At 44.1% G+C, this 23,951-nt stretch overlaps 2 pseudogenes across 1 annotated transcript in view; one reads left to right on the top strand and one right to left on the bottom strand.

Annotated features, from left to right (window-relative positions):
• Positions 1 to 9,879, bottom strand: part of LOC147444282 (uncharacterized) — a 32,501-nt pseudogene extending 22,622 nt beyond the window's left edge. Inside the window, exon 1 of the transcript XR_015190111.1 lies at positions 8,598 to 9,879. The product of XR_015190111.1 is annotated as an uncharacterized LOC147444282 (transcript). The remainder of the gene's footprint in view (positions 1 to 8,597) is intronic.
• A 4,950-nt stretch (positions 9,880 to 14,829) lies between these two features.
• LOC147444281 (uncharacterized) lies at positions 14,830 to 15,933 on the top strand (annotated as a pseudogene).
• The last annotated feature ends 8,018 nt before the right edge of the window (positions 15,934 to 23,951 follow it).

The raw sequence follows: 23,951 nt of genomic DNA, 5'->3' as shown, positions 1-23,951 counted from the left end.
CTCCACATTGCCTCGTGTTCAACGAGGCTCTTTACCTTCCCCTTCTTTGACCGCCCCCACACCAGCCACGACATCGCCATCTACGCCAGGTTTTTCACGACTATCAGCCGTTTCTGGCTACACGCTACTAGCTACTCCTCCGGGAGTCACCCCAGTCGACACTCCTCGCTTCGTGGCCCAGACTCTAGTGGAGACACCTGACGTCCATACCCCCATCGAGACGCCGCTAGAGACACCACTGAAGACCCTTGTTGAGACACCCAGGTTCACGCGTCACAGGCCAGAGGGCTTACCGTACTTGGTTGACATCAACGGCGGCATCATCTTGGATGACGAAGGCAAGAAGATGATCTTGCGCATGCACGGTCTTTGCTCTCAGGTGTTTTGACACTACATACTAAACACCTAGAGTGAAGTGCCAAATAAATTAAAGGACAGAGTCATCAGCATGCTGCAAGACGAGTTTTCCGTGTCAAGTCGGGATGAGCGCTTCAATGAAGACCTGATGAAGGTTCGAACACGCGAATACTGCAAGCACAAGCCTTCTGAAGTACAAAAAGCAATAAAGCATGGGTGTAATAGACCAGATTGGCTGGCCAAAGAAGATTGGAAGAATGCGAAGCGAACAGCACGTGAGAATCCTGACAAGTGGAAGCAACAAAAGGAGGCAGCCAAAGCGCGACTAGAGACAGGGAGCTCGCACCACTTGGGGAGTGGCGGGTGGACATCATTTGAGGCCGATTTTGTAAGTGTTTTTTTCATTGCTCTTTAGGTTTGGTAGTTACCTCTATTTGTACTTTTAAATTCTAACATAATGTATTCTTTGTATGTTTTGAACAGTGGTCGGTGACACGACATGACCCCACACCGTACGAGCGCGAGTATGCAGGCAGAAAGGGCTTAAACGACTTGATGAACATTCTCAGTTCTCGCGGCGACATGGTTAGTATTTCATTTTACTCTTTTACATTTGTTGTATTTTAATGATAAGCTAAGAAAATAGATTGTTTTGTAATTATATGTTTATAGTTACAGAAAGTCTTATTGTTTTTTTCTGCAAAATCCGACAGATACCCCGCTTCGACGTGATGAGACATCTGATTAGACAACGTCAGTCTAGCCGTAGCTAGATAGCATTAGTTTTATTTTGTCATAGCATGTATAATGAGATGACGTGTATACGTCTTTTTGTAACTATTGAAAAACGATGTATTTTTCACATAATGACAACTGTGTTGTAACTATTACATTTCTAAAGCTTAACAATCAAGTGATTTTGCCTATGATGTGTATAATTATGATTGATTTATTTTTGTCAATTCACTTTCGTCCAATTACTTTTGTCAGTTTTGTATCTTTATTTTGCAAACAACATTGTGCATGATGGAGTTAATGGTTATATTGTCTTGTGGATGACTACTTTTGGTCTATACCTTGCACTTTCTTTCAAAGGTGAATCTGGGCTTATCTTGGATTCATTTCTAAGGTTTACGCTATTCTGGAAACATTCAATATGATTGATGGGTGGAAAGGCATTCTATGCCCTGCCACCCAAAATTTTTTACTCCCGGTCGTCTCTATAAGCGTCTCTATATAAGGTTCTACAACGTCGCCTATAAGCGTCACTACAGAAGGATTGCACTTGTCGCTATATAGCGACGCGTATACTAACGGTCATAGCGACGATTTTAGTGACGGTCTTAGCGACGTCGGGGAGTAAAAATCCCCAATGTATTTTCGTCGCTAAAAGCGTCACAAGTGCACATAACCTCTTGTAGTGAAATTTTGCATTCTCATAGAGTCCACCATAGCCCTAAGAACCCAAGCCAAGTATTGAGCCCACACCCTCCCACATAGGAGATCAAAGCTCTAACCATTAAGAGGTGTTTCGTGCGGGAGGGGTTGTACTTACAAAGTGACTGTTGGCGGGTCGTAGCATAGCTCACTTACATAATGTCAATCCACTGAACCAAAACCCGACGACTACTGCATGGAGTGAAGAGAAATGCAAGAAGTGAACCCTAATCAAGAGAGAGAAGAAGAAGGAGATGCAATTCTAATAGCGTGCTACTCAATGACTACAAACTTAGTCACTCAAATGTACAAGACATGCACATCAAGGCCACCAAGTCTCGTCAAGTTTTGACCTTTGTAGCAGATCGATACGAAAAAATCACAATTTTTTACTCAAGGTATTTTTTTGCAACTTTTTTGAGTTTTGATGAGTTTATTGGGTTCCCCACACCCTACATATCAAGTTTTGTCAAGTTTTGATCCTTTTAGATTAAGAAAAACACAAAAAATCTAGAGAGACTGCTTTGCTTGGATCTTGCACTCCCAGTGTACAAATGGCTCCAAATTTTTACCATGCACTTAACACATCATGCACTAGAAGGACACCAAATATGAGCCCAATCTTACAACTTTCTGGAGTATTTGAGCAATCTTACAACTTTCTGGAGTACTTGAGCAAAAATCCTGAATTTTTCTCTCAAGATGATCCCTTTTCAATTTTTTCAAAGTTTTTCACTTTGGCTATGTTCATCACCTTATACATAGCCTACTCACCATTTTTGGTCCATTTTGGAGTTTCAAAAGGTTCCCTAAACCTTGTTTCGGTGTTTCGAAGTCCCTTTTTGACAGTTTTGACCCTAACACATGATTTGAGTGTCCAAAATTGACTTTAAAAAGGCCAATGAGTTTGTCACACCAAGACTTATGAACACACCAAGTTTCACTTGACTCTAAATCTATTCCCTAACCTTAATTTTTTTTTGTGATTTTCTTCTTTGGTCAACCCAGATTTGTCAGAATGAAGATTTATTTGTTTTGTTGGTTCCCACTCTCTATAAATCTTACCTACCAATTTGGTTCAGTTTTGACTTCTTTTGAGTGTTTTTGAGTCAATTTTAGGCTTTTTTTTTTTGGACATGCTAAATATAGAAAAAAATATCAAAAGAAACACATCCTTTTTGCTAATTCGAGAGAAAAAAAAGGAGGGTATTCTCTTGTGTGTGGCTCAAAGAAAGGAGGAAGAGAGAGCTTGGAAGGTGTGTGAAGGGAAGATGAAGAAGAGGATGAGTGTGTGTAGAAGATGTTGCTGAGCTAGACAAAGAAGAAAACGTGTATGTGAAGGTCTCAAGGAAGAACAAACAAGGAGTGCGAGCTAATGATAACAACCAGGTCAGAAGGCAAGGATGAGTAAGGTAAAGGAAAGTTGGACAAGGAGAAGCCGCTCTCGCGAATAAGAGCAAGTGAAATGTTAAACCTTCACACGTTTTTCGACAACGAAGGAAACCTACACAATCTCGTGAAGAAAAACAATATCATGCTTGTATGCACGACTTGTGCAACTAAGGAATATTTTCTTAGGCACACCAGTTGTGTGTGTAAGAAGACATAGGTCATCCGACCATGTGGATTATTTACTACCAAGCAGATAACTTGTAATCCTTTGACCCTCAAGGCTCGGTCTGAGCTCGAGAATTGGTGTATATTTATGTTCTTAATACTATCCACTCACAATTGTGAGTTTTGCAAAAAAGAAAAAAAGAAGAAGACATGAGACAAACAAAAAGATCATTACCGGAGCTATTAGACATTAAATGTTGTGTGTGTCCACCACCAAAGCGACCACTTTTGTGTACATGTTTATGCTTCTCTTTGTCTCTCACAACAAGAAGCCCGATGCCTAACCAATTCCCCTTGGAGACTTCTCAATCCTCTCCTTGCTAGTGTGGGCTATGTTTTCAAAAATTGAATAAAAGTAAAAAATCCCTTTGCGTTAGCCTCAAGGGAGTTTTTGTGAAGTGCGTGCTCACGTGCCAAACAAGATGGCATTGAAGGTAAGGTTTATTGTCGGTCTTCGTCATTTCTCAACGATGATGGAGGAAAGCAGGTTCACAAGATGCTTGAGGAAACCAGGTTCGAGGTGGCAACACAGAGAGTCACCGTGGCCAAAATGTACATTGACCATCTGACAAAGCAAGTAGAGGCACATAGACAAGATTTTGAAAGTCAGCAGGATGCTTTGCAAAGTTGACGGATAGCTTTTGATATTCAACGGTAAATCTGAGAAAGAACCGAGACATTCTCGAGAAATATGTTTTTGCAACATTCATGTTGGAGGGTCCGAGTGTCAAAGGCCTTCTAGGCACCAGAGGTTTATTCAATGTATTAGGTTTATTCAATGTATTCAAGAGAAATTGATTTTGAAGCATTTTCCCCCCATAGCAGCCGGACCCACTCTTGCCCCCGCAAGAGCTGCCCCTCACGGCCATAAAATAGGACCAATCCCTAAAGGAGGACAACAAACTTGGAAAACGATCATTAGTAGGGAAAGCACCCTAGAATCATACTTGAGGAGAGTGCTGGGAGCGACGTGCTCGATTCAAATATTGGCCAACCATCTATGCTTCATATACACAAGAAGTTTTGGATAAATTCTCACAATAATTCACACATTGTGACTTACCTCAACATTATGAGCTTCTGTGAGGGAGACACTCCATACCTAGCTAGGTACAATTGGGGGCAGGGGACCGCCGGCCCAGTGGCCCCTGCCCCCAATCGTACCTAGCTAGGTATGCGGTGCCTCTCGAGCAGAAGCTCATGATGTTATGCATTGTATGAAAAACACCGAAAAAGACTCTGTTTTCCTACATGATAAAATTTCTAAATCTTCTTGTGATACTAAGCAATGTCCCATCATATTCAATTTATGAGAGATCTCCAACATACGAGAGGCTCTATAGAATTTTGTTGTGATCGTCTTTTGCCTGAACATGCCTAGCTGATAGTATGTTTGGGAAGTGTTGATGGCTTGACTTTGGTGCCTACGGCCTCAAAGGTGGCCAATGAGCAAGCAATCACATTTGAGAACTAGCCTAGTAATGTGTACAATACACGTTACTGATTTCTCCCTTCTTTATATATGGCACACATTGTTTTGTACACCATGGAGAGATATTACATGTATGTTTTGTCACTCTTAAATATGTTGCACGCATAGACATTGGTCCTACCATTGCAGAGTTTCCTTTTACTACCAACCAGCACAATACTCCAATCACTACAGAAGAGGAGCCTAAAGCAAGCTTGTGGTTTTTCATATCGTCTTTTGCCCACGGGATGCTATCTAATCTCAGAACTAGATCTCTTGAGGGAATCCCATCTGGTCTACCTCGTCAACAACATGTTGCAAGGAGAAATAAAAATATTTTATACTCTATTGTGATAAGGGCACATAGAGGCCCATTGTGTCCCAAGTTACATTCTTTTTTATTCTTTGCCAATAGAGTGTCTACTGGCCTAAAGAGGGCAGGGTAGTTTCCATTTTGAAAACAAGTTGAGCACTCACAATGGCTTGCTGAAGAGAGTGTTAGGGTAAAGTACCAATTTGGAGACAAGAATGTACAGAACGGACCCACCCCCAATTACAGATTTTTTTTTTTGGCATATTCTTAGAATGTTTCTTATGCGCCTTGTTGTGCTTTGCTAAAAATTGTACCATTATTGGCCCTTGAGTGTTTTTGAATTTTCCCAAATGGAGCATTGAAAAAAATCTTTAAAAAATCAATCATGGTATCATTAGATTCGTCTTTTCATGAGGATTTTGGTGCAATGTCTAAATATTCAGAATGATTAGATTTACAAATCCCCTCCAAAATATTATTAGAATGATTAGATTGTCACAAAAATGTCTCTAAACTGGCTCCTTTGACCTAGGTCAAAACTACTTGGTTGTGAGTGTATCTTTCCTAGAAAAGAGTGATGCACCTTGAAATGCTTCCTCCAATATGTGGATTCGATGTGTAGGCTAGTCTGTGCTAGGCAATAAATGAGTACCCCAACTATAGACAAATCTAAAGGTATATTCACCTTGCACTTTCATTGCTCTCTAGCAAGTAGAAGATGTATGATAATGTTCATACAATAAATATTTTAAGGTTAGGGCTACTACTATGAAAGAATATGGCTTGCCAATGGGAATCTATCTATACTATATATAATGGAGCTTAAAATTAGCAAGTAGAAGATGTATGATAATGTTCATACAATAAATATTTTAAGGTTAGGGCTACTACTGTGAAAGAATATGGCTTGCCAATGGGAATCTATCTATACTATATATAATGGAGCTTAAAATTTTCAAGAAAGGAGACAGCCTCCATGTGTCTCTCATTAGTTCACTTCAAAGAAAACCTTATAAAAGATGAAATTCCTTGAAGCTTGGAGCCTCTGAATTTTTGTCAATCTTCAACTTTCAACCTTTCAATGTTGAAGTTAACAAAATATGGCTTGCCAATGGGAATTTATATTGTATATAATAGACCTTAAAATTTTAAAGGAAGGAGAGAGCCTCCACATGTCCCTCATTGATTCACTTCAAAGAAAACCTTACAAAATATGCAAATCTTGTGAAGCTTGGAACCTGTGAACCTTCTCAATCTTAAACTTTCAAACTTTGAAGTTCAAAAAGGGGGATTGAAAAATCACAATGTCAAGGTGAATAAAGGAGCCATCTCTACAAGGACTTTTGAGCCTTGAGATTGTTTTATGCTATGTTGGGTGTGACTGGGTGGCTGTGTGCATGTGTAGGCCGAGGACTAGGGTCAACACTCTTTCGCTTCAGGCTTGCACACTTTTGTGGGCATCGACGATGGGACTTAGGATGTGGGGTTGTTTCTTAGGGGTGCCCAACCTCGCCCCATCGCCACCCACTACACCTCAACCAGGACCCTTGGTCGATCGTCCATTGATGGTGAGGTAACACATTGCTCTTATTTTGTATTAAGCAAGCGCTTAGTTTGTTTCACTGCAACATACTTATCTATACTAATAGATAAAGGGGGAGGGAATTCCGGTTCCCCCCTTGCCACGCGTCAGCTTCTCCTTCAACCGACGGGTGTGCCCCGTAGCGCCCGGGAACACAGTGACGCACAGAGAGAGAGAGAGAGAGAGAGAGAGAGAGGCGACGAAGCCGCCGGCTATACTAGTTTGGTATTAAGTCTGCCCTTATTATCTACAATAGTAGCACGCTTATTATCTTTGAAAAAAAGGGGAGGGGGAGCAAGCCTTGAGTGGAGTGCTATGAGCAAGCCTCAATATAACTTTACAAAAAAAAAGAGGTTGCATGCCTTGTGAGGAGTGTTGTGAAACACGAACCTTAGGGCTTTTTGGTTGGCCCTTGTTGGGCCGGTTCTTGCCACCGAGGCTTGGTTGCACTAGCTAGGGGATTGTTATCCATGGAGCTCCTACCTAAGTCTTTATATGTAGAGGTGGTTACGGGTGGCATAGGGCTACCTAAGGGTCCTCCACCCAACCAAGGTGGAGAGATCTCGGAATCCGGCAAGCCATAATAGGGCGAAAAGAACAACAAAGGGTGAGATCATAAGGGACTTTCCGATCTAAACAAAGACAAGCTAAGAGACCAAAAATCATAGATTGAGAAGGAATTGAACGCCATCCACAAATTATCAGCCAAGTTAAGTGGCCTTAAGTTGGGGGTTTAACCCTATAGGTGGTTTTTCTTCTCTAATTATTGCACTTTGATCTTTCTTCTCTTATGGAACCAAGGGTGAACCTAGAACATTAGCCCCTCTGGGCTTTTGTGCAAGACAATACTTTATTTTATGTGTTTTCAATCCGCAATGAAAACAAGCATGTGAAAGATGCTTGAGAACAATGGGTTGTAGAAAGGAAGTCCCATTATCTAAGTGGATTTAAGCATTGGTTTATCCAAGTCCTTCTCTACAAGAATTTGTGGACTAGAGTGGATTGAAATCCCCAAGTAGCATCTTGCTTATCGAGGAGTCTATCAATAAAAGAAAGTTGTATCATTGAAATGATAGGTGTGGAAGCTCCATCGAGAGTGGTTAAAGAGTTGGGTTATTCACTTCTAGGTAGAAGGGCCCAGTCTAGTGAACATTAGCATCCATTGACTAGCACCTAAAGTATGCATGGATATTTTCTCATCCTCCTAGGGGTTGGCTCCAGAAGAGTAGAGTAGGAGTGGGTGCAGGTACATTGTGGTGGCTTAGAGGTGGGAAAGCAAGATAGTGATCATACAAGGCCCTACAGCTATTATTTCATGCATTGAATAGATGTTCACAATTACCATCAAGGCCTCCCGTGGGACAACTGGAGAAGAAACCATTGGGCTCTCTCTGTCTCTCTCTCCTTCTCTCTGCTAGGCGGGCTGTGCCTTGAGTTCTCCAACGGTGCTCTAATTACAAAGGAGGTTGCAATAGCTGCAGTGCTTCACCAAATTCAACACTTGTAACGTGTATCAGCTGCTTGACTAGCATCCTATCTTTACAACATGATGATTGTTCAAGGGTTGATCTCTCGTAAGGTGATGACGCTTGCTCGATAGTGGCTTCTGTGCATTCACGGCCGTCATGTGTCCATTCACGGCCGTCGGGAAGCCCTTTGCATAGGCGCCCGGTCCTTGCTGGGAGAAACAAGTAAGCACTTCTGCAAAGAACAAGGTGGGAGTCTCGTTACATAGGACGTAATACAGCACATCCATCCCCCCCTCTCTCTCTCTCTCTCTCTCTCTCTCTCTCTCTCTCTCTCTCTCTCTGATATTGTACCTTCAAAGCTGATAAGGCGATAGCGGTGGCCGCTGCGAAGAGGTGCATCGGAGGCAAGAAGCTTGAAGGAATGCAGAGGAGCGGGGTTAGAGATACTGGAGGGGGTACTAGGCAAGGCCGGGGGGTGGACGATAGAGGAGGACATGAGGGCCACGAAGTAGCCAGGATAGGCGGACATGAGACGTTGAGCAGAGAAGGAACTCTGCAGGTCCATCACCACCCCCCCGGAACCTCCACCAATGCGCCTGCCATCTCTGCAGCCTGGCAGTTGCCCATCGCCCCCTCTGTGTGTGCGCGTGTTTTGTCTCTCTCCCCCTCTATAAGCAGCACCTTTCGCCCACAAAAGTCATATGATGAGAGCAATTGCTGAAGCAAAGGGCCGGGCTAGTAGTTAGGCTAGACACTAGGCTTCAACATCCGTCGACGATTGCCACATAAAGCCCTTTCCCTGTGCAGTGTGAAGGGTTGTTCGTGAAAGGGATAGAAGAAAGAGAGAGAGAGCAATGGGATGGAATATGGTACTGACTGCCTTTCGTGTGCGTGTGTGTGTGTGAGAGAGAGAGAGAGGGGGGTGGATTTCTTATGGGTCGGTAGACTCCTAGACTCTAGTATTATTGGCCTGCGGAAGGCCATAGGGTTTGGGTTGCAAAGTTGTTGCAATTTTGAGCCCGTTCGATATATTTGCTGGATGAATGCCACGTGGCCCTAGGTTCACTAAAGGTTGTTTGAAACAACCCGGAACGTCTTTTCCTGTTGCGGCCTACTCTTGGCAGGTCGCGTCGGTTTTTGCCCTGCTCCTAGCAGAGAAGGCAACGCGTGTAGGAGGTCTCGTCCTTCCGTGAAGGTGGCGCGCAGCAGGTACATGTGTTTTCGTGCTGCTCCTGCCAGAGGACGTGTGCAGTGGTGCAGGTCTTTCACACGGCAGTGTTGTTTGTTCAATGCTGAAGGCGGGCGCTGTCTGGATGCTTTTCGAGGTTGTTGACCCGTGTGATTTTAGGGGCGACTGCATTCAATGGCGTCAGTAAGTGTGGCCTTAGGTGCTGAATGGCGTTCGTCTTCATTCTCTGTGCTTGAGAGCACGTGTTGGGATGCAATGCTTAGAATATATTAATCCACATGCTCATGTAGCTTGTATAAAAGATCAGAAAAACGCAGTGTCATAAGAAGCCCCTGTCTTAGCCGATCGTCATTATGGTGTGTCGTGCTTTTGTACATGTAGAAGGAATTCTCAAGTTTCTTTTACTGTTTGAGCTTTTGAGCTATCTATCTAGTGGAAGATTCTCTCTGTCCTGCCTTTGTAAATATGCCAGGAAGTCTTTTCTAAATATGCCAGCAAGTCTTTTGTACATGTAGCAGCAAGTCTCAAGTTTTTTTAACTGTTTCAGCTTTTGATCTATCTATCTACTGGAAGATTCTCTCTGTCCTGCTTTTGTAAATATGCCAGGAAGTGCTGATCTTTGCTTCGATGTTTAAGCCTTGAGCTATCACTATTTGGTGGAAGATTCTCTCTTCGCTATCCAATTTCTATGTGCCGATATGCTGCAATTCCAAATTTAAGTTCACTTGAGTCACCATATGTAAACGAATGTTTTGTTTTGCCGAATTCTGTTGAAGAGGTTGCTGTTGGTTGTGAGGAGTTGAAATTTGCCGTGCGTCTGCTGTGGATTGGTTTGAGGGTTTGTGTGTTTTGCTTAAAGTAACTGGATCCTCTATTATCATGGCATCGGATGGTGGTATTGCTGGTGGTGGTGAAGGGAGTGCAAGCAATGCCTCGCCTAGCGGTGGTGAGAGCATGGACTTCTCTGGAGTTTTGTTTCCCTGCCTGCTCAACGGTTTCGTGTACGCTTATGTATGCCGATAATTGATTTACTTGTGCTATGCTGGTGTTGGTTTTGACTGTCGGTCCTGGTTTCTTTTCGCTTGCGAGCGATGCACTCGAAATGTTTCTTGCGTTGGCGTTCTTGCTGGTCCTGCTTTCTTTCGGCTTGGTACACCTAATGAGGCAACTGAGCATGACATGACGAGCCTATTTCTCAGCCTTAGCTGCATTGTGAGTTTCAAGTCCTCAATAGACAAAAATATATTACTTGCCTATGCTTGTCATTAATAAAAGTAGTTATGCTACCCTTGTTCCCTAAGCCCTGTAGTATACTGTCAATCTAAGTCTTGGCCGACTCTTGGTTATATGGAATCTTTGAATGAGCGAGAGAGAGAGAGAGAGAGAGAGAGAGAGAGAGAGAGAGAGAGAGAGAGAGCTGGACTAATAATCATCTGGCACAACATTTGTTGCTGCTCTTTGTCATGCCCACTGAAACTGTTTCGAGATTATGTGAAGTTCCTTCAGTCCTTCACTACGGCAGTAGGGGACAACAGAATTTCCAGCGCTTCGGCAATGACCGAGTGGCGGCTGGCAACGACAGCTGGTAGGACACGTTGCATTATTGTTCCCGCCATTTCAACAATGATGCCCAACTCATCTACCACTGCAATTACACATTCAATCTCGAAATCAACCTCGGATTCGGGAGCATGAAGCTTGACATTGACGATGAATTCGAACCCGTTGGCGTTTATAACCATCATTCTACGCAAGGCCGGTGCAATTACACTATAGGGGACATCGGCAAGTAAAGTTGTGAGTAGCATGAGGAGTGAAATTGTCACATGTACATCGACTTTTCCCCCCACTACTCAGCCGCGTCAACTCCTCGACTAAAGGATCAGTCATCGTTTCCATGGGCAGACCTTTTGCATGACGCACCCACGGATGTTGCAGTTCCAAAACTAGAACCCTGCTTCTTGCTAGCGATTTCTTTGCTTTCTCCTCCCTGCTTGATCTGAAGCTACTGCAAATTGAGAACATATCGTTTGTTCTGTAAGTATTGTATGGCTCAGCAAATGCCACCGATGCATCCTGTTCCGAGACAGCACGCTCCGACATTGTCATTGTGTGTCACAGTGAGTAAGAAAGTGTGTGTGAGAGAGAGTGTGTGTGTGTGTGTCTTACGTCAAACATTGGTAGATCTTGTTTTTTAGGGTCCATTCAAATAGATAATCAAAATCAATGTCCAAAATAAGGTGTTTAGAAATGTATTGCCCAAATTTTGACCTTGGAAATCAAAGGTTGAATGAAATTGAAACTGGGAAATCTACGCTTCAAACTGGGATATGTGAGCATTGATTAACTTGAGTAATGGGGCTCGGTCGGTAAAGGATGGCCTTCATACTTTGCGTATTTCTGTTGGGATGGGATAGGTGCAAGCAATGCAGACTCCTTATCAGCATGGAGACCATTGCAAGGCCGTAGTCATTCACACACCTAACTCCTTGTTGTCATACCATACATGTAATGTGTAGCGTATCACAAGAATCACGAGAATTCTCACAGCGTGACTTACCTCAACATCATGAGCTTCTGTGAGGGGGGCACCGTATACCTGGCTAGGTACGCTTGGGGGCAAGGGGCTTAGCAGTAGCATCATGCACACGCAACGACTGTCTCGTATCCCACAGCCCCACTCTTCTTATGCTCTGGTTATACCTTTTCCAAGCCGTCTCTACATGCAACAACTCACAAGCCTCAGCAAGGCCAGGCTCGGGCATCAGTCCTTCATTAGCTTTTGACTTATGCATGTCTACACATGCTCGCATTTCTCGCTCGCGTGAGGGGAGTGAATCAAGAGGATCCACCTGACGCTCTTTATGTTCATCCTCGCTTGAGTAACTCGCAATGTTGCTTCCTAGCTCAGAGGCCTCCATATACGTTGCCTCTCGAGCAGAGGCTCATGATGTTATGCATTGTATAAAAAACATCGAGAGGCTCTGTTTTCCTGGATGAGAAAATTTCTAAATCTTCTTGTGTATTCAACCTAGCGAGGGATTTGAAACGTGACATTTTCCAAGATTAAATAGCTTGTTTGGCTACTCACCCAAAAAGAAATCATATTCCGTGCAAGCTTGTTCACATCCTTTCAAGAAGTTCGTTTCCGCGCCTTGTTCTTCCTTTGCTTTTGCGAGTGTGCTGCTTGTAGGATGTTTTTTACGCTCTCTTTGCTTTCCTCAACTAGTAAATTCTATGGTTAATTGGATTCTTGATTTTCTTTTCCTCCTGCAGAACTGCGTAGGTTCGTTGAGTCTCCTCCATGTCTTGCAGGCAAACGCTCATCGCAGCGGGTGGTGTCAAGCTCTGTCGGGTCGTCGCCAGATCCGGCCTTCGAGGAAATCGCAACTGGGAAGAGGTGTAGGCGTGCCCTATCGATCCCGTTGGCAGTGCAGGTATGGCCGGTGCGCACAATCATTCTTTGTGGAACAGGCTTAACGTGTCTATGGTGTTCTTCACTACAGTGCATTCTTTAGTGTCGAGTTGCGTTAAGATGGTGATCTGCTTTTTTTTGCAGGAAAAGGATACTCTCCACTAGGAGAGGAGTGCGCACAAGCACCGTCTTCGTCTCAACAACAACTTCCTTGCCCATCTCGCGAATTAAGGAAAGCTGCAGCCTCATTTTCTAAAGTTGGCCAATCTTCAGCTGTTTAGAATGTCTTTGACAGTGGCAAGCTACTGGACAAAGGGAAAAGCTTGTTAGTCAAGGAAACCTTGCCGCTATTCATGATCAGCGATATAGATGAGGATAGTAAACCTTTTTCCATAGAGGGGAAAATCTTGAATTGGTATGGCACATACCATTTCATCTCGTCTGGGCAAAAGAAAAATGCACGTTACTTCAAGTTCGACATCGTCGATGCCGAGTGCATAGACATGATCACGGTTGTCGTTGTGGATCCATTCATTGAGACCTACACCAGGGAGCTCAAGATCGGCTTGTTCGTCAGGGTTGACTGTCCTCTTGTGAGGGATAAAAACCATAACGATGCTGGGTCAGCTTTGTTCTCCTTGCATGTCGATGCGTCGACAACCATTAGACCTTGTGACCCATTCCCTGTTACTTTAGCTTTCTATCCTGAGACCAAGATAAGCACATTTCTTGTTGATGCTGCAATTTCCGAGACTACTAGCCCACGTCCGCCCTTAGTGACACTAGCGTTTGTTGTCTTGCAAAGTCGTAATTTCCATCAAAGAATTGGTACGACATTTGGGGATTTGGTTGTTGCTGGTTGGCCCGACCCCAGACAACAAAGCAGTTGTACGTATCAGAAGCATTGGCTTCAACGTTTCTTTCTTTCGATATTGACAAACCTTTTTTCATATGTAGGTGAGGTTTGTCAACTCTCGAAAGCAAGACTACAATCGGGTCATGGCCCAGATGTCTAGGGAGGACATTGTTATGTTTGTGGCTAGGATTATTGGCCTCTTTGTTGGCAAGGTGCGCACATTGTCTGTTCTGGATGTCACAACTTTGGCCCCCGTGCGAGGATCACATTTGAAGGAAGAATTGACCATAGCATTTCATAGACAGTGTGAGACTCTCGGCTACAATAGAGAGGTGACTTTGCATGGTTTGCACTCAACCGGATGAAGACATCTTTAGTGGTCTTTACACGTTTGTTTTTTTGGTAGGTTGTGGGGACTTTGCGCTTTGTGAACTTCAATAGAGATCTCTCACATTCCCAGTGCTCAGTTTGTGACTCGCCGAAGGTGAAGAAGGTTGAAGGCTGACTGTGTTGTTCTCTTTGCGATAAAGATCGCGTCATCAACATGACGCTTAGACTGGAGGCACAAATTCGAAGTAGCATTGACAGACGTGTTGTGGTGGTTCAAGTGTCAGGATCTATGGTGGATCATCTTCTGGGCTTGCCAAGGAGCTTCAAGGAGGCGTACATGGAGAGCATTCCAAAGGCGAGGGATATTTTATCGACATTTGTTGTCGAGGGTGTGTTCAAAATTGGCACAAATGGGTCTATGATATCTTTCACTCCTCTGTTGGAAACCTAGATGCTTTGAGAGCATGTATTTGAATAGCTTTTGGCCTTTCACCACGAATAACTATCCTTCCTTACCTAGACCCCTCTACAATCGATGAACTAAATTTTGGCTTGTCCATTGTATATCGCGTTTCAGAAGAAAGTACGTGGTGTCTCTCCATAACTCGCTCTCTACTCTTCCTTCCACTCCATCTTTTCAACCTTCCAAAGCACATACTTTCTCTCTCTCTCTCTCTCTCTCTCTCTCTCTCTCTCTCTCTCTCTCTCTCTCTCTCTCTCTCTCTCTCTCTAACACATACACAAACAAACACACAAGCTGACTTAATGTTTACAATCTTTGCGTGTCTTTCCAATGACTCACTTGGCCGAACATGATGTCGATACCGTTTTCGCGGCACAATTTCCGAACAATTCAAACATCTTCCTCGTGCTACACCATCTCCAAAACTCAACAGGTGCACCGCATGACCTTAGATCAAATTTGCTCAACGACTTGTTTGAGAGCTTCTTGCATGATAGACATGCTATCCCGGGTGCATGCCTCTTCTTCCGTACTGATGGGGCCACTAGCGCAATGACAGTCACAAAATTCTCGTCTTTGTATTCAACATCCACCAACTCCCTTGCCCTTAGCCTCGACATATTAACGGCCTTCGCTCGCTTTGTGACTTGTAGGTTAAAAGTGTATTTGAAAAGAAATGGAAGCGTGAGAGCAATCATCTTGGGGATGCCATCGAAACCATTTCTTGCAAAGGGCATTCTGCTCTCCAAAACAAGCAACGGCATCACATACCTTCCCACCTTCACAATGTGCTCAAGCTGTGCATGTGTTCGATGGAAAGAAGATGAGGTGGCCACTTTGCATCAGCTATCCTTGTTGCATGAGGCTTTGCCAGATATTGAGGTCGTCCGCAGGTTCCAAGCCAAACACCCACACACGTTGCACACAACCCAGGCCGTGAAATGCAAGCTTTCACACCTGAAGAACGAGAAAGGCCTGGTCACCGGTGCTCAGATACGACGCACCCATGCTAGGTTGAGCAAGGCGATTAAGAGATACAACAAAAGCATCAAGGACAAGCCCATTACACCCTGCGAAAAATGTGGACGCTCGCTGTTCCGCCGCCAGCTAACACGTCAGCTTCTACCTTCAGTTGCGGAATCCACTTCAAGGAAGCGAAGACGCTATGTGGATGTGTACATCTGCAACTAGTGCAAGAAACACTTGACAAGCAATAGCAACCGCCTGCGGAGCTTGCAAGAGACAGGGTTCAATCCAACGCTTCCCTTTGTGTCAGATCTAAACCTCGTAGAGGCACGCTTGGTCTCCATTCGTATTCCCTTCGCCAAGATACGTGAACTGACGTATGATGGTCAGTATGGGCTTAGAGGTAGTGTTGTCAATGTGCTTGCCAACTTGGAGAAGAGCCAAGGCTGTGCTGTCTCGCTTCATTGAGGATGAGGCTTCTGCCCTTGTGGGCATCAAACGAAAACTCAAGTACGATAGATGTTACCTAAGCGGTGTTGTGCGAAACCTGCTCACAATGCGTGCAACCACTACGTTGCTGTCCACATCACTCTACACACGAGAAGGTGTCACCATCAACGACAGGTGGCTTGCACACCTTTCCAGTCTAAGTATGGCTCCTGCAAATACCCTTAACGACAATACACACGATGTTGAGCTTGAGGATGATCAGGCTGATGTCATGCTTCATGGGGTCACAAGTGCGGCAGAGGTTGTCGACTACAGTGGCAAGATTCTTCATGTTGCGCCTTACGAGGGCAATTCACCGTTGAGCATCTTCACGGGCGAGTATTGCGAGGAGTTGAGCTTCCCAACTCTTTTCTTCGGGTCCCCTAGAAGATATAGGGAGGCCGCAACCAAAGATTATCAAACGATCGCAAAGTGGGAGCTCCTAAACGTCGATAGAAGATTCGCCCTGGACGTCGAGAATTTATTTTTCAAATATATCAAAATCATGTCGCAACAAGTTGCTTCCTCTGTTTAGGTGCGAATGCGCAAGGGAAAGCTAGAAGGTGCAGTGCTAACTGCAAGGCAGGTTGTAGAAGACACAAACATAGAGAGGCTTCTCAACTCAAGATTAGGCTTTAGAGACTTCGAGGCACTGCGCACATCCCCCGACTACAAGGAAAAGATGAAAAAAAAGTCTTCGCAATGATCCGGAAACTTGGACCGCCTATATTTTTGGTCACGTTCTCCTCCGCAGAACGAAGATGGAAAGAGCTTCTTGCTGCACTTGAGAAGCTAGTCCCGCTGAGCCAAGAGCCTGACAAGAGTCTGAGCTCATATCAATGTCGCCTCATTCGTGTCGATCCCATTACAACTGCTCGTTTCTACATCAACAGGTTCAACGCAATGAAACAGTTGTTGCGCACTGATTCCTCCATATGTGGCAAAATACAAGACTTCTTTTTCATCACGGAGTTCCAAAGTCGCGGTAGCCAACATGATCATGGTTTATTGTGGTTAGAAAATGCTCCATCACTCACAACACACTCAAATCAAGATATTGTATTATTTCTAGATACCCACATTAGCACAGATAGATCCATCTTGCCCAATGACCTTTCTGAAGCTTACAAGCACAAGCATCATAAGACTTGCCAAAAGAAGAGCAAAAGTTGCCGTTTTGGATTTCCACGTTTTCCCATGCCATTCACAACTATTATCCGACAAGGAATACTTGAGGCAAACATAGCTAGACAAGGCAAGCTTTACTTGCAACAAATCTAAAAACAACTCAGCCAAATTGATTTACAAAATGCTCCTACATTTGAAGAATGGCTAGAACAAGTACAACTCTCCATGGAACAGTACTTGCTTGCATTGCAAACAACTATCTCAACACCCACTATTTTCCTCAAGCGCAAACCAAGCGATATATTCACAAACAACTTCAACAAATCAATAGCTTCACTTTGGAATGCAAATACAAATATACAGTTCGTGCTAAATGCACATGGAGTTGCGAGCTATTGCACCTCATACATGACAAAAATGGACAATACATTAATAGGAGCAATCAAGTCACAAGTTGATCACTGTGTCGCAAACAATGTAACAACATTGGAGAGACTACGAAAAGTTGGTAGCACAATCCTTAACACACAGCAAATTAGTTCACAGCAAGCTGCTTACATATGTCTCTCGCTTCCATTGCATAGCTCCTCTAGAGAATTCATATACATAAATACTAACCCACCTGAAGAGCGTACTCTCGTTCTCAAAAAGAAGAACGCCCCGCAAAAAATGCACCCCGACACAATAGAAATCTTCTCTGCCTCCATCATTGACAAATATGCCTCCAGACCTCACTCGTTCTTTGCCATGTGCTTGGCCTAGTTCGCTTCCACAACCAAAAATCCCTCCAGGCCTGACAAGTTGCTGCAGAGGGCACACATCGTACGGTACGTTAGATACAATAAATCCAAAGACCCTGACAACCACTATAGAGAACAATGCCTTCTCTTCTTGCCGTGGTCAAGGCATGAGAATGAGCACCTACCCGAAGGTTCATCTTGGATCGATGTCTACACTTCGAACATTGAGACAATGAAAAACAATGAATCACAGTTCGTTGTCGAACCAGCTCCACTTGATAGGTTCGCAATAGCTATCACAACCTCTCACAACACGAGAAGTGTAAGTTCCTTGAACGATTCCAACAATGCCAGCGTGATGATCAACACCCCATCAAACCAACCGACGAAGAAACCATTTTCTTTGCATTTTTCCAAACATATTGGCATGACCAATGAGGATTTCCACACATCAATAAAGAAACTAAACCCACAACAGTGACTCATCCTCGATGATGTCATGCTTAAAAAACGCATAGCGCCATCGAAAAAGATACATCTCTTCCTCACACGTGGAGCAGGCACTGGAAAAACATTCACGTTGCTCTTGCTGGTCGAAGCCCTCATTCGTTTCTACACACATAAGTCGGGCCACAATCCTGACTTTCCTAAGGCACTCCTGATGGCATATACAGGCAAGGCAACATTCAACATTGGTGGTACATCTATACACTCGGCTTTACATTTGCCTTTGATAACTAAGACACACACAAGCCTCAGAGCAGAAAAGCTAGATGCATTGTCCTTACTTTATCAAGATTTGGAGCTTGTAGTGTTTGATGAAGTCTCCTTGATAGGATCAAGTGTCTTCTCATTGGCTGACTCATGTCTTCGTGCCATCAAGAGAAAACACGACCAACCTTTTGGTGGCCTAGATGTCATACTTTGTGGTGACCTCTGCCAAGCTAGCCCAGTCAATGACTCTTGGATATTCACAAGCAAGCAGCCTCTTCTCGAGGCGGTTGCACCTTGGTACTGGCATGAATTCCTTAAGTGCTACGAACTAACGATGACAATGAGACAAACCAATGGACAGTTTATAGAGGTGCTCAACCGAATGAGAACTGGCTCACACACCAGCAGCAGTGACCTTGCATACATTAACAACTCCTTCCACAGAGAGCTGCCTGTTGACATAGCCATATCACACCTATTCTACTCTAACAAGGCAAAGGATGAACACAATGAAAAGGTCTTCGCACAATTTCCCGGTGAGCCACACATATTCAAATCAATTGACAAGCGTGCTGCCCCTTGCAGCAAAACAATAGCAACTCCATTGGATGCCAGACAAACTGCGGGTCTCCAAGCAACATTGTGTCTGAAGCCGGGCCTAGTGGTCGAGCTATGCGCTGGAAATCTGGACATTCCCGACGGCCTCATCAACGATGCAGAAGGCGTCTACAAGCTCTGCACTACATTCTTCAACACGACGTGCCTCTGGATTCATTTCACCAACCCTAGCATAGGGCAAAACAAAGGTACGACCACCGTCATCTTCGCAACCCACTCACATTGCCTAGTTGGACGCCAATTCTCCGCATCACACGCGAATTCCAAATTGGCAAGAACTACTTCAACACCCTCACACGCAAGCAATTCCCAGTTCAGCCTGCTGCAGCCCGCACGATTCACCGATCACAAGGGCACTCAACACACTAGCTTTCAACCCCAAAGGGATTAGGTCTCACGGCCTCGCATACACTGCTCTCACACGGATTCGTGACACTGCAAATCTATATTTGGTGGAGAGCTTGCTGCCCTGCAACATTCAGACCGACGCATCTGTCTTCAAAGAGCTCCACAGGTTGAGAACAGAAGCAACTTATTCCCCCGTCCAAAAGCAACTACATCTCCACCAAGATACACATTACATTGTCCAATCATTGAACGCCGTCTCCCTTGGAAAGCATGAAAACGATATCATCCACGACAAAAACCTAATGGCCTCCGATGTCCTCTGCCTACAAGAGACTCGACAACATGCGACAACCATTCCAAGCTTCCACAGCATATCCTCAACACAACTACACGGCATCTCCATTCTGCATAAAGACAACCTAATACCTACACAAATACACATTTGCATCAATCAAACACTTGAAACGATCCATGCAACTTTCCACTGCGCCAATAGGTGCCTAGCGACAGTCATTTCACTCTACAGGGCACCGACATCATCGCTCCCACGGTTCCTGCATAGCATCTCCAATCTTCTTAATTCAACCCGCACCATGCGACCACTAATCATAATGGGAGATTTCAACATTAATGAACTTGAGGAAACCAGCACATATAGAAACCTTTCCAACCTCATTCTCCAGCACGGTCTCCACCAATTGATACACCATCCAACCACAGTACACAACTCTATACTGGACCAGGTATGGGTTAGCAATGACTTGTCACAAACCATGTCCGGCACTAACTATAACTACTGGTCCGACCACTCCACTACATACGTCCTCATCGCCAAAAACTGACCTTCCCTTGCTTTTTGCAGGCCATTGTGAGTTCTCACCTTGTATTATATGTGTTATATGTCGCAGACTCGCAACGCAGGGCTATCACTTCAACCCTGCATGAGAGTGGGTTGGTGGAAGCAAGTTAACTTGGTTGGTTCAAGCTAAGAACATGAGAGAACTAGGGGTTGGTTGGTAAGCTAGAGTGGTGAGTGTGAGAGAACTCCATTCCTATGGGCTTGTGCCATCACTGCACAAAGTTCCTTCTTCCTTTGCCTCTATCGTGTGTGTGTGTGTGTGTGTGTGTGTGTGTGTGTGTGTGTCTTTCTCTAGCTCCTAATATAATCGCCTACCACCTTCCCTGAGTCTCTCTAATTCTTGGGACTAGTGATTATGTTAAATCTTGCAAAAGTATTCATCACCTTTACTTAGTTTTCTATTATGGCTAACAAGTTCTTATTTTTATAGAAAGTCTTGCTTGATATTTGATAAAACTCCTTTGATGTTTCTTATTACAAATTTCACCCTTCTCATGCAATTTTCTTTTATCTATCAAGTCCATAGAGATAGCTATAATTATCTATAATGCACTCTTTTCTTTGGCGAGTGTCCAATATTAGCTATTGAAGTCCTTTTTGACTAGAGAACATCTATCATCTTGAGTCTGTAGGGAGATTTAGAATTTTGGGAAATGAACTACCATACTACTTATAAAGGCATGGTCACGCGAGGCTTAGTTATCAGTTATTGATAACTATGCCAACTATGCACAAACAAAGCATTTAATGAAAAACTAAGCCTTTTGCATGGTCATGCGATGCTTAGTTATTCATTCATCCTCCCAAATATGCCTTCAACTTCACAACTATGCCAAATTTGGCATAGTTACAAAGGTTATGCTTAGTAAATCATTTAATGTTGCTTTTTGCGTGTGACCAAGAATGAGGCTTAGTTATCTGTTCAAATAACTGATAACTAAGCCTCGCGTGACCATTGCCTAAGACACTGAAATTAGGTTCAAGTCTATGTAACTTGGGAATCTTACTCATGTGCTTATTGATTTGGCACATTGGTTCTCAAATATGATATGTGACTTATTGGCTTGGAACACTCCTTAAAGATAATCGCATAAGACTATTTTCCAACTGCTTATTTGATCGATAAGCGTTAACCAAATTTTCTCTCCAAACGTCTTATTTGTTGGGTAGGCATATCCTAAGCCTAGTCCGAGTCTTTAATGAGAAACAACTCCTAGTTGTTCCAAGCTTATGTGGAAGATAATCTTCCTATATATTATCCTAGTATGGCTTTTATGTAAGTCAAAAAGGCCCCAACTGGATACCCATCCTTAGCTTCTATACTCTTTATAATGCAGGTTAAATTTTTCAAGCTCAAAGAGACACTCCACGTATCGATCTCTCCTTCTTCCTCAAAAAACACTACAGCCAACGTTCTGATCGCATTTAATGGATTGCATGAGAAGAGACTGCGCCTGCAAAGTCGAGATATGATGTGTGCACACTGCAGCAAGTGCACGAGAAGGGACATGTTGTCTTTGTGCGCGCAGAGACCTGTCACCTCGGTGTGTGTGAAACCAGAGATACGTTGTCTTTGTGCGCGCAAAGACCTGTTACCTGGGTGTGTGTGAAACCAGAGATAGAGAGAGAGATTACACACTTCCCATAGGGCTTGGCCCTTGCAACTTTCCCCAACCGTGCCTTTGGTCTTGACGCCGAGCATGCCTGAATCTTGATCATTTACGGGCTATGCAAAGGGTGGCTGTTTCTCAGAGGCAGTAGCCGTTCATAAGGAAATGAGGAAGATGCACATTGATCCAGATAGGGTTGCATACAATTCGTTGGTGGACCTTTATGCCAAGCTGGGAAAGCTCACTGATGATCGACATCGACATCATCAACTAAATCAACCAAATGCAGCTCATGTGCCTGAGGTAGAGAATTATCCTTGCAAGTGAGTGACCAATCAAGCCTGCTGCTACACCCACCTTCAAACCACCTCTCCCTCTGAACTCTAGGACTCTCAGAAGACCCCTGAGCAAGGCTAGACAAAGCCCTAACCCCCCCCCCCCCTCTCTCTCTCTCTCACACACACACACACACACACACACATTCAGTCATGTAACCTGTGAGTGGCATGCAGACAAGGTTGCTCAATGCCCTCCACAAATCAGAGGGGTGTTTGAACCTTAAGAATAGTACCATAATTAAGAAATGCAGCTTACGACAGTTTTTTGTATCAGTGCTCTCATGTTTGCAAGTTACAGATGGGCTTTCTGAGCGCTTGATGCTGTAGTGCATAATACACTGCATATCTCTCTCTCTCTCTCTCTCTCTCTCTCTCTCTCTCTCTCTCTCTCTCTCTCTCTCTCTCTCTCTCTCACACACACACACACACACACACACACAAAACTGTGAAGTAGCGCAATTCTCTCTCTTTCTCTCTCTCTCTCTCTCTCTCTCTCTCTCTCTCTCTCTCTCTCTCTCTCTGCCTGTAGTTAAACATCCAGGTGTCTGTGTGCGCGCAACTGCAAAAGGAGAATCTAGCCTCTAGGACTCTTTCTATACTCACAGAGAGTCGTCCAGGTCCATAGCAGGTCGAGACTTTGAGTGCTTGCTAGAGAGAGAGAGAGAGAGAGAGAGAGAGAGAGAGAGAGAGAGAGAGGTGGGGAGGGACTCCTTGCCATTCCAGTCGGCGAGTGGGCAAGACCCGAACATCACAAGCAGTGAAGGCAAGCGACAAAGAAGAGCCGCAAAGATGAGGTGAGGGCAATCGGCAAGCGATTAGCGAAGGCAAGCAGCAAGCGTGGCAGGCGGGACGAACGATGACCCTCAAGTTAAACTTTAAGGTTTTCCCAATGCATTATTTACGTTCGCGTTTCGTGTTTGCGCTTGCCGTTGAAAAGGGAAAATTACCAAAACACCCCTTTGGTTTGTGGAAATTTCCAAAATGCCCCTCAAATTTTCAAAATTCTGAAATTTCTCTAGAAAAATAGGTTTTCATAGGAAGACTAATTGTCTTCTGCTAGGTAGTTTGTGCCTTTTCAATCTTAAGGTCAAAATGAAAAGTCATCATTGCCTTCTTCTGCGAGGTAATTTGTGCCTTTTCATTTCTTAATTATGGTGTTCTTAAGGTTCAAACACCCCTCTGATTTTTGGAAATTTCCCGAATGCCCCTCAAATTTCCAAAACTCCCAAAATACCCCTGGTTATGAGAGTGAATTTCTCCCAAAATTACATGCTAAGCACTCCAAAACGGATCTCAATTGTCAAAAAGGAATTAAGACTAGGATGCAGGTCGAGTGCTTGAGAGAGAGAGGTGGGGAGGGACTTCGCAAGCGGCGAAGACAAAGGCAATTGGCAAGCAACTAGCGAAGGCAAGTGGCAAGCAATGGTGGCAGGAGTGAGTGGATTTAGGGCGACGAACCCTCAAGTTAGATTTTAAGGTTTTCTCGATGCATTTATATTTGCGTTTCGTGTTTGCGATTGCTCCAAACCAGTCTTTTTGCCATTGCATTTTCCTTTGCATTTCGTGCGTGCGATCACCTTATGGTGTTCTTAAGGTCAACATGAAAAGGGAAGATTACCAAAACACCCCTCTAATATGTGGA

Source organism: Adiantum capillus-veneris, chromosome 13, assembly GCF_014529385.1.
Source record: "Adiantum capillus-veneris isolate H3 chromosome 13, ASM1452938v2, whole genome shotgun sequence".
Lineage (NCBI taxonomy): Eukaryota > Viridiplantae > Streptophyta > Polypodiopsida > Polypodiales > Pteridaceae > Adiantum > Adiantum capillus-veneris.
This window is presented reverse-complemented; position numbering and strand designations above follow the sequence as displayed.